Source organism: Symsagittifera roscoffensis, chromosome 9, assembly GCF_963678635.1.
Source record: "Symsagittifera roscoffensis chromosome 9, txSymRosc1.1, whole genome shotgun sequence".
Classification (NCBI taxonomy): Eukaryota; Metazoa; Xenacoelomorpha; order Acoela; family Convolutidae; genus Symsagittifera; species Symsagittifera roscoffensis.
Window position 1 is genome coordinate 30,650,423 of NC_087070.1, and position 10,755 is coordinate 30,661,177.

Consider the following 10,755-nt stretch of genomic DNA (forward strand, 5'->3'; position numbering starts at 1 on the left):
TCTATTGTAGGTTACTTGGGGGGGGGGGGGGGGGGGTTGTACATAGTACTGTTAGCACCAGCGGATTTCGAGGTGGGGCGTCCGGACGCCCCTTCTTCAGGAATTCAACTCCCTGCTGACCCACCAAAAGGTCCCCCGTTTGTACTATTTTAATATATTCATTTTTTGGCAGACTGACCCCTAAATTGTTCTAAAGGCGCGTTAGGCGCCAAAATGTACTAATTTTGAAGGAGGATCGCGCGCCAAAAAAGCGGAATTTTCTAGTCAAAATTTTCCAAAAATTGCCTAAAAACGTCTTGTTTGGCCGGTTTTTTTTTGTCCAAAATTTGCCAGCGGTGCAGAAAACTTAATCGAAATGGGTCTTCTTAATGATTTGGGAGAGCTCAGAAAACCAATTTGATCGGCCTAAAAATAAGGAAGGTCGACAAAATTATCGTTTTTTTGAAAATCCGCCCCCTCGAGGAAATCCTAGATCCGCACGTGACTGTTGACTGTTAGCTACTAGTTTATTTGTTTGGTCCTTCAAAAATGCTGTATCCCTAATTGACCCATTTTGTCAGATAATCTGCATCATATGTGGGTTACTTCTCACAGTATGCTCGCTAATCTCCAAAACTGATCCAAATTCGTTGAATTAATAAGAGATATTTTTCGGTAAATAACTCAGGCAAATAGATTAATTTCGGCATTCTCTATTGATCAAAAACATCATATAACTTTTAATCATCCGACTGTTTTTGGTACAAATCGGCGCAAGCTAGCCACAAGAACCGGTCGGTAATGTCCTTGAGACAAATTGCTCTTTTTTAGCGGTCAGTCTTAATCAAGGCTGAACCGAATTAGAACCAAAACACAGTTAAAATAGGATATAACCCCCGTTTTTAGTATATTAAAACAGGGCACGTGGGGAATCGGAACTACGTCAACTGTTAGGTCGCACATATAATCGGCGTTAACTTAGGCCACTCGGCCAACTCTGCTTATTTTATATGCATCTATACTCTTGTTTTATATGCACTCTTTTATATGTACTTCTTTTATATGTACTTCTCACAGAACTTTTTGTGGGTTTTTTCTCACAGAACCCTTCTTAATAATAAACCAGCCGTTAGTCTAATGGGTACAAATGCGGTTACCAACTCCAAGGCGTAGTTTCAAATCCCATCCTGACTTTTGTTTTTAGGAAATAGGCGGTGTTCCGCTAGAACTGACGCAAGTAAATTAAGTTGTAAATGGTTCTCAAATTTGGAAAAACTCGTTGAACGTTGTTAAAAGTCAATTGACTTCCTCGAAGGTCACGTTTTTTGTCGTTATTACCCAAAACAGCTAACATACCAATAAACTTGTTGAATTCCTTTCTACTTGGAAATTGTTACCGTTGCCAGTTTTAATAATAAAAAAGCAACCATAAAAAGCAAAAAACCAAAAAAAAGAATGTATAAAGTCGGGTTAAAATTTCAAATTGGTTATACCGGAAAAAGATCTTACGCAATCAGAGTTTATGGAAAAACCTAATCGATTCTAGATTTTTAGGGAGACTTACCACAAACCTGGGGAGCGAATAAACATTTTTTTATTAAGCTTCGATGGTTTTTCAAAATGTCTCTCGGTACAAGTGACAACAAGGAGGAGTGCTAGCGTAACTCAGGAGTCTCTGGAAATTGACATTGCTCATCATGCTATTCCTCGCTCGGTTTATCAGGGCGGACCAAGGGTCGGGAATTGTCGTAAAATCGATTAAAAACTTCTGTACTAAACATTCAGTTGGTTTTTGCACCTGTGGAAAACTATAGGGCGACGGGTTTATTTGATAAGTGCATCTGCATATTGCGCTCTGCTCAGTTCGTGCCCCTCGCCCTCGAGGTACTGAGCCCTGACACACTCGACATAGTGATCTGCCTTGACAGTTCTTCTTCATTGTCGGAACTGATCACAATCTCTTCCCAAGACTTTAGTTGTTCGTAGAATTGCATCCACTCCCTCTGCTCTTGCAATCTTTTTGCCTGGCTCGGCAGACCCTTCACTTTAGATTCCCTGTTCAAGCAAAAGGAGTTGTGCAAGCTCAAACTCACGTTCTTTGCCAAGTCCTCCTCCAATATTGATTCTCTCGCCTTGGTATCAAGGGTCTCTTGAAAGTTTCCGGCCCTATCTCGGCCAGGAACTGTTGATACTCTTTCTGATGCTTCTTCATGTGAACCTTCGTCACCGTGTACAACCAAGACGTCAACGTCGCTCGAAACCATAAGAAGAATCTTTTGCGACTCCACGCGTGCCTCACTTCCATGGGTATAGAAAATACTTTGCACACAGTCTCAAACAACTCAAGCCTCCGGCTGTAATCAATGGCATGTATTCATTCCACTGTTGCGGCCGTCGACTCTCGATATTTCCTCACGTTTTTCTCGATCCACCGCAACGCCAGCATCAAGCTCACCACGAAGGGTGACCTTCTGCTGATGATCTGGTAACCCGATTGATCGAATTTCTTCCAAGTCCCATATCAAGCAGAGGTTCGAATGCTCCGGATGTTAATGCTACATAGCATCAAAAGTAAAATTGAAAGTATAGTATAAAGCCAGTATAGTTGCTTAGCAATACCAGCTATATAGCTCAGCGTATACATAGTGCTATCCGGGGAGTTCGGCGTCGGTTCGATTCTCACCTAAGTCGTTTCATTTGAGAATCCTATTTGAGCCGAAGCTGACAGAATATAAAATGCTAATATTTTATTCGGTTCAAAATTGGTTTGCAATTGAGTTTCTGTTTATTCAACTGCGTGAACTAAGTATGAACTCATTGTGAAAAAACACATAAATCACACAAATCAGGGTATGAACAAGCCCACTTTTTAATTTGATACGTGTAATGTTGTTGCTAATTCCGTGCAATAAAAATTACTAAAATTCGCCGTTTTTTGATTCTCTTGAATTAAACCGATTATTTTTCCTGTTTTTATAAGTTATAAAAAAATACAAAAAAAGGCCAGAATATTTTGGTGCCGCGCCAATCGGGAAACAAAAAACCAAGGACCTGGAAACAGAAAACAAACTGCCGAAAGACGATGAGGCCCAAATATTCGAAATATCCTATCAATGGAAATCCGCCCAACTGAGCAGCCGACAAACTAGATCTCAGAAGTTCAACAACTTCCAACAAAGCCGACAACCCAGAGGCCGACATCACACAAGGCGGAAAGTTTTTTTTTTTTTGTGGAATCTTCGTGTTCTTTTGGACTCAGGCCCGGCGAACTACCTGCAAAAAAATTGTAAGATCGAACCTGTGCTTTCAACTAACTTTTAGACTCTAATTTGTGCTAGTTTTTTTAACCAAAAAAAAGTGCTACTTTTTTGATTATCAGTGCTATAAAATTACATACGATGTTGTTAATTGCAATCCGATTAAGACCGTACTAGATACCTAATCCTAGTTCATACCCAGTACCCTATTACCCCAGAATAGTCTCGAACCCAAAAAATTTTGTGAAAAAAAATCCAGAAAATTTTCCAAAAAATTTTCGCAAAAAAATATATAAATAAAAATTTTCAAAAAAAAAAATTTCTGGAAAAAAAAGGTTATTTCAACTTTTCCAAAAACTTTCACTGACAAAAAAATTTTTTTTGCCCGATTTTAGAGAAAAATCGAAAAACACCGTTTTCGTCTCGCCCGTTCAACCGTTTAAATCTTCAATCGTGTCGAGCAAGTTTTTTGAGTGAATCCCTACCTCGGTTTCCTCCAGTGGTTGGATAAACTATAAAAATTTGCTCGGCTTGCCCCGTTTTCGGCCGCATACCGCCGCGACCGTTACTACTACCGTTTCGCCGTAACGTCGCTGAGTTTAACCTATAAACCGTAAGCGTTAACTTAAATAGTACTGAATCGAGGCCTTAGCAAAACCTTACAAAACCCTCAGCTAAGGGTTCTTAGAGTTATTATCGTGATAATTATTTTTTTTTCTTTTCCTTTCTATGTGACCACTTTACATCAACAGACTCCTTAAATTGATTGCCATTAAAACAACCGTATCGTTTATCGCTCTCAAGGGTGTTCATCATTGCTGCGAGTTCTCTCCATTACTCCGTAAATACATTACCATTAACTCTACAAAAACGCCTCGACGACACTTTTAAAGCAATTCCAGGTTTAAGCTTTAATTTGAATGCAAATAACCGGCAAAAGACTGTTCACTATCTTTTAAGCAATTCTCCAAAATGTATGATAGAGAAAAACTTTGTAACCTGGCACGATGTTATAAATAACTCATTGAGCAAGCATAGATCAAACAACGATAACCCACTTACACAAGAAAATCTGATTAAAGTTTTAAAAGAATATAAAAACAAAATATCAGCCATTATTTACGTACACCGTCAAAATACCCCCAATATTTATGGACGTTTGGTTGAAACAGGAATTTTAACAATTAATGTGACCAAACATCATTTAAAATCAAAAATAAAAGCTAGCAACAAAGAACTAATTCGTAAGCTTAAATTAATTCATCCTCCGGCGTTTTTAGAAATAAAAAAGTTGAGACTCATTCGACGTTATTTCCATAATCTGTGCGAACTTATCAATAAAGTTAAAAGTCGTCGACCAAGTTCAAGGAAAAGAAAAGCAGATAAGCAAAAGATTTCACAAATGACAACAGTTGAAGAATATTTAACATTTGTTAGGCATTATAAATCTTGATTTATTTTTTTTTCATTAGTTAAATTCATCTTTATTTTCAATCTTGTAGTTTGTTGTCCTTCTGTTCCGTAGGCAACGAGAATTGTTGGGGTCTTGCGAGCAGCCTCTCGTTCGGTATAGGACGCGGCTACTTGAATTGACTCTAGTTTGATTCCGTCAACCGACACTATTTTTTTTGCTCTTATTCGAAAACAAATATTTCAAAATGGAGCTTGATCTCGGCCAAAAGCTGAACAAAATTTATCTTGCCAGGAAAGAGTTGGAAACAAATTTTTTCGATTACCAAGCCAAAATTACGGAATATATAAGTGCGAATGATAGACCAGCTAAAACTGAAACGTACATAGAAAAATCTAGCATTTGCTTACAAAACTTATAGAGAAAAATGATGAGCTTATCTCTTTGTCTATGCACAGCAACAACGCTGCTGAAACAATAAATCAACTTGAGTTTTACCTAGGATCTATCAGTGCAAAAAATGACGATGTATTAGGTCTAGCTAAAAATTACTTTCAAATTAAACATCAAGAGGACCAGGTAGCAACTGCACGAACCCCAACGCCAAGCGAATCCGTCCGTTCCAAGAAACCCCTTTCACAGCGTTCTAAGATTGCATCAATGACTTCGAGTGAGCGTCGAAGAGAGGCAGCCCTTGCAAAAATTAGACGCGAGGAATTGAACGCCAAGTAGAGGCTAAGCTTCGTTTGAAAAAGCAAGAGATCCAGATTCAGTCGATGAAGGGTCAACTTGATCTTGATGTGGTTGTAGAGAGAAGACGTCAAACGCTAGCTGAAGCAACTATCGAAGAGGCTGAATATCTGGAAGACGCCACTGAAATTTGTGAACTTCGTCGTAGCAGATCGAAATTGGCAATGGCCGTTCAGGAGAACGAAACGGAGGAAAACAGGACAAGAAGTTGGGTGAACACATTCATTTCCCAACTCAGGAGATAGTTCAGCCCATGGCGCCAGTCCAAAGTGTCAATCTGGAATCAGCTTCCGAGTTCTTGTCATTTTCAAGTATTGAACCGCCTTTTAGTAGAAATCTGACGATGATTAATAAATCACATCCATTTGCTGATTATTTCGAAACCACGTGTATAAACTCACAGAGTGTTAACGTCCCTCATACATCGAATACAAGTGTCAGCATGCCAAATTCAAATGTAAACAGTACGTATGAGCCACAGGAACAGCTACCTTTGACCAACCTACACAACTACAACCCTTTGATGCAGAGTCATTTTCATCATTCTAATATCCCAACGAGCTCAATGCCCATTGCTCAACAAACCTTTTCCCCAAGTAATTCCGCAGATTTTGTATTCCAACCGCTTTTACCAACTAACGTTGGTCCTCTCAAGCCTCCAACATTCACCTTCTCCCCTAACTCATATTATGTCACACAGCCATCGAATGTTCAACCGTTCTCTAGCGGAGGAACAACTTTTTATGTCGGTGATCCTAAAGCTTTAGACGCCGCAATCTATTCAAAACCGCTGATGGCGCCTTATACAAATATGGCCCAAACAATATCGCCCACTTACGTCCTCGGGCAGTAAACCAATAACAAATCAAGATCTAGCTGAAATCTTGACACTGAGCCAGAAAGGTCCCTTGCCTGAAAGGAAATTGTCTTCTTTCCACTGAAATCCATTGCAGTGGCCTGAATGGTTTGGTCAGTTCAAAAGTGCAATCGATGTAAAACTTTTAAGTAATGATGTCAAACTGACATATCTCAAACCTCTCATTTCAGGCAATGCGAAGAATGCAATTGCCGAATTCGCTTACAGTGGAGTATTCTACAAGGACGCTTTTTAAAACTCTAGAGAGGAAATTTGGACAACCACAGACAATTGTGGGAGCTCATCTCGATAAACTTTCGAATTTTCCACCTCTCAAAATGCACAATTCAGAAAGCATTATCAGTTTCGCTTCCTGTATATCCAGTCTTGTCGCTGTTTTAAAATCGTTAGGATATGAGTACGACTTAAAGAGTACATCCGTTTTGAATCAAGTTATTTCAAAAATGCCTCGATTTATGAAAGAGTCATGGTCTCTCCATTCTGTAAAGAAATAATGGAGACCGCCAACCGTTTTAGACTTAAATGATTGGCTCCGCGACAAGGCTGAGGCACATGAACTTATGCGTGTGAGTCAGAATAAGTCACGACCTGAGGAGACTCCAAAGACTGGTTTCCATAAACCACCTACAAAAGTTTTTGCCGTTGCTTCAAAAGTTGAAAAACCATTTTATGCTCCGTGCCTCCAGTGCAAGGGTAAACACTCACTCTGGAGTTGTTCTGTAATTAAGGAAAAGACCCCAATTCAACGAGCTCAATTCTCTGCACAAAATAGGTTGTGTTTTGCTTGCTTTCAACCTGACCACATGTTCCGAAAATGCCCTAAAACCCGCAAATGCACTAAGCCTGGTTGTGAAAGCACCCATAATGTCTTGCTACATAGTGCTGAGAAGGTTTTCAACGTAAGGTCTGCAAACAGCAGACAAACTGATGAACGGGATATGATAAACGGGAGCCGACACTTTTTAAAGATGAGTTTAGATGTACAAAAGCTCTGTTTGTGTAGCAAGACATATTGCTGCTATGACAACAAGTCCGATAAGTTCAAGTTTAGCAGCAAAGGATTGAATAAAGGGGTCTGGAAGATTCTGGAGACTGTCCGATGTCAAAATACAGAAGAGTGCTCGATGAAGCGATCAAATTAACATCTATAAATAGAGAATTCAGAACCGTAAACCACATGGTGGCCACATATGAGCAAACAAAAAAAGGACTTAGTTATTTTCATCCAAAAAAACAAGTTCAAGATGATGGATTCCATACAAAACCATTGAATTTATACGGAATTATTGGAGATGGAAGCAGTGTGTTATATTTTTGTACAATGCAGTATTTTAATGGTGTTTCATTATAAAGTTGCGGTAAATTTCACACACAATGCAGTGATTTATATATTTTCTTTGTAATTTAGTTTTTTATCTCAAATATTGGAATTTTTTCGAAATTTCGGTAGGTTTCAGAATAGATTCAGATAGATAGAAAAAAAAATTTTCTAATAAATTTTTATTAGATCAATTTATAACAAATCTTATCGTGTTTTAGAAATTTTCGAAAAAATTTTCAAATATTATTTTTTTTTGAAGAAACTTTCAAGTTTTTACACAAAAACTCTTACCATTGACTTACCATGTATCAAAAATCTAATTTAAAACCTTCATTACACAATCCACACGTATTAACCAGTAATCTTTACTAATTAGAATACGCGCGCCAAATTTTTTTCAAAAAAATAGACATTTCCACATAAAAACCAAAAGTTTTCGTTTTTCTTACCATTATCTTACCATCACACAAACCATGAAACCTTACCATTGGTATTATCTATTTAAATACATTTTAAACTTTTTACCCTACCTTAATACATAGCTGGGTGACCGGATGATCTATTCCCTATCTTAAAACATGGGGGTCACCCAACTCCCCCCTGACCACCTCCAACATCTACTACTGTAGCTTTACTTTCAATTAAATTTTCAAATCAATCTGAAAGCAGAATCCATTCTTAGACCAAGATGCTTCTCACTCATGCCTAGCCTAAACCTCCCCCTTACTATGTTTAAAACACTATTCTAACAGTTTCTCGATAGAATAATTCAATTAGGCATTTAAAAGCATGCAGACTTATTTCATGTTTTAGCACCTTAAATTTTTAGAATTTAATTGTCATGGCAATTATATTAAAATCCAACTACCTGACTTGTGCCCCCTTTACCTAGCTCAAGAACCCTGCGACTCCTAACTCAAGACTCAAGACATTCATGTCCACTCAAAGCTCAGGCGATGCTCAAGTATTACTTCTTGTGTAGGTGCACCATTATCCCCGTTTCTGCGAAGAGCACGTGCAGGAATGGCGTGTAATTCAACTTACCAACCTAGGGTTCAACTTGCCCCTGTTTGGATAGTAGACCGGTATTGAGACCTCTCGTATCCCTCTTTCGAGCATGAAGTCTCTCAACCTCGTTAGTGCCAACATCACATGCTCGGGGTCTATCGTGTTCCTTTCATTGACCCTCGTCACCAAAAAGCACAGGTATTTATCAGGAACTTCTGAAACTGATGGGGGAAGCGGAGCCATTCCTCCCAGTTCTGATATTTTTTTGAAGTCTGTTTCCAGTCTCGTGTTGAAGCTCATGTCCGCTGTTATGCAGATCGCACTAGTCCTATCTGACAAAATGAAGTCGCTGTCTGTGATCAGGATGTTCTCTGAATAAGGATGTTCTCTGATCAGGATGTTCTCATTCGGTATCTCGAGTTTTCTCTTGAAGTTTCTTCCTAAGGTAGGCTCAGCTTCCTCCTGATCCAGTTCCAATCCGCTAGTCTCTCCCACTTCCCTGAGCTTCTTTATCATAAAATTTTTGGTGTGGGTAAGTCCTACACCCACTCCCCGGACAAAAATATTTATCGACGTCCCCGTCGATGGTGCTAGGTTCAAGTTATCCGGTGGTATGTCCAGTGGCCGGTCAGTGGCTGTTCAACCAAATAGCGGATTTCCTGCTTTGACATGTAGGCGTTTATTTAAAGCAAAAGTAATTCTTTCACTTTTATGCGCTAAGAGTTATTGCTGTTTAAATTTCGGTGATGTCAAAAAGTTAAGCCTAATCGAGCGTGGTGCAAAAATTTTCAATGGGTCAAATTTTGGCCAAAACAATAGAAAACCGAAAAAATACTTTTGCAGTATCAATTTTGTGTACAATCAGCTACTGATAGGCCAAAAATACTGGAGATAACTTTTGGGGTCTTTGAGTTATAGCCTTTTGAATTTCGGTTATGTCAAAAAAGCCCAATCGAGCCTGGTGAATTGCGCGAACGGCCATAACTTGCCCAAAAATTTTAAATTTTCCATTTTTTATTTGGATCATAAGATCATAGTCAACTCTTGGGGGACTGAGAAATTGAATTGATTTTGTCGGTCCAACACAAAGTTATAAGCTTTCGAAATCTCGGTGATGCCAAAAAGTTAAGCCTAATCGAGAGTGGTGCAAAAAATGAAAATTTCAAAATTTTTGTTTTTTTTTTACGTTCAAAGTTCATTTTTTAAAATCTCGTTTCATAAATTTGAGCTAAGGACAATTCCAACGAGCCCAAAACGACGTTTGTAGCTCAAGTGTACGTGGAGTAATTATCAGTTGAAAATTTGGGGGGACCCGAATTTCGGCCATACTGGACGAAAATCGGCCTAAAAGCTAACTTTAATGTTAGTGCATTTTTTTTCTTGCTATTTTCAAGAGAATTGGGCTGCCCTCCGCGGTCGCAGAGTGCATTCAAACAAAACTTATCAAATCGATTTGAATACTTACCTATTTAATAGGTTTATCACAACAATTAGGCTAAAAGCATTTGCAGAATCCTGGCTGGTATTCAATCATATGCCACTTACAGTGAACGTGCGGCTATCATGCCATAGATGGTCATTCAAGGCACCTTGTACACGCTCCATAGGTTTTGACCAGCTGATTTGGCCATAAAACACATTGGGTCAAAAAAATTCCAAACAATGTCAATTTCAAAATTTTGTTTCAAATGCATAAATTATAACGTGAGCGTGCAAATTTTACATGGTATAAGAGCATATTTTTACTCTCGCGCGAGGGCGAGTGTTTTAAAAGTAATGTACATAGACATTTGCTAGTAAGGATATAAATGAAAGCGGAGTAACTCAAATGCCTACGACCATACCATGTTGAATGCACCGGTTCTCGTCCGATCACCGAAGTTAAGCAACATTGGGCCTGGTTAGTACTTGGATGGGAGACCGCCTGGGAACACCAGGTGTTGTAGGCTTTTATATAAAGCAAAAGTAATTCTTTTACTTTTATGCGCTAAGAGTTATTGCTGTTTAAAGTTCGGTGATGTCAAAAAGTTAAGCCTAATCGAGCGTGGTGCAAAAATTTTCAATGGGTCAAATTTTGACCAAAACAATAGTAAACCGAAAAATTACTTTTGCAGTATCAATTTTGTGTTCAATCAGCTGCTGATAGGTCAAA

The 10,755-nt window shown here is 38.7% G+C and overlaps 1 protein-coding gene and 1 non-coding gene across 2 annotated transcripts in view; one reads left to right on the plus strand and one right to left on the minus strand.

Moving 5' to 3' along the window:
• The window catches only part of LOC134854897 (uncharacterized), a 582,728-nt gene extending 572,630 nt beyond the window's left edge, over positions 1 to 10,098 (minus strand). The window contains exon 1 of the mRNA XM_063871258.1: positions 10,069 to 10,098. The gene's annotated coding sequence lies outside the window, so the exon portion shown is untranslated. The remainder of the gene's footprint in view (positions 1 to 10,068) is intronic.
• A 335-nt stretch (positions 10,099 to 10,433) lies between these two features.
• LOC134854923 (5S ribosomal RNA) lies at positions 10,434 to 10,552 on the plus strand. The gene has a single exon (XR_010164434.1). It is a non-coding gene; the product is annotated as a 5S ribosomal RNA (ribosomal RNA).
• The last annotated feature ends 203 nt before the right edge of the window (positions 10,553 to 10,755 follow it).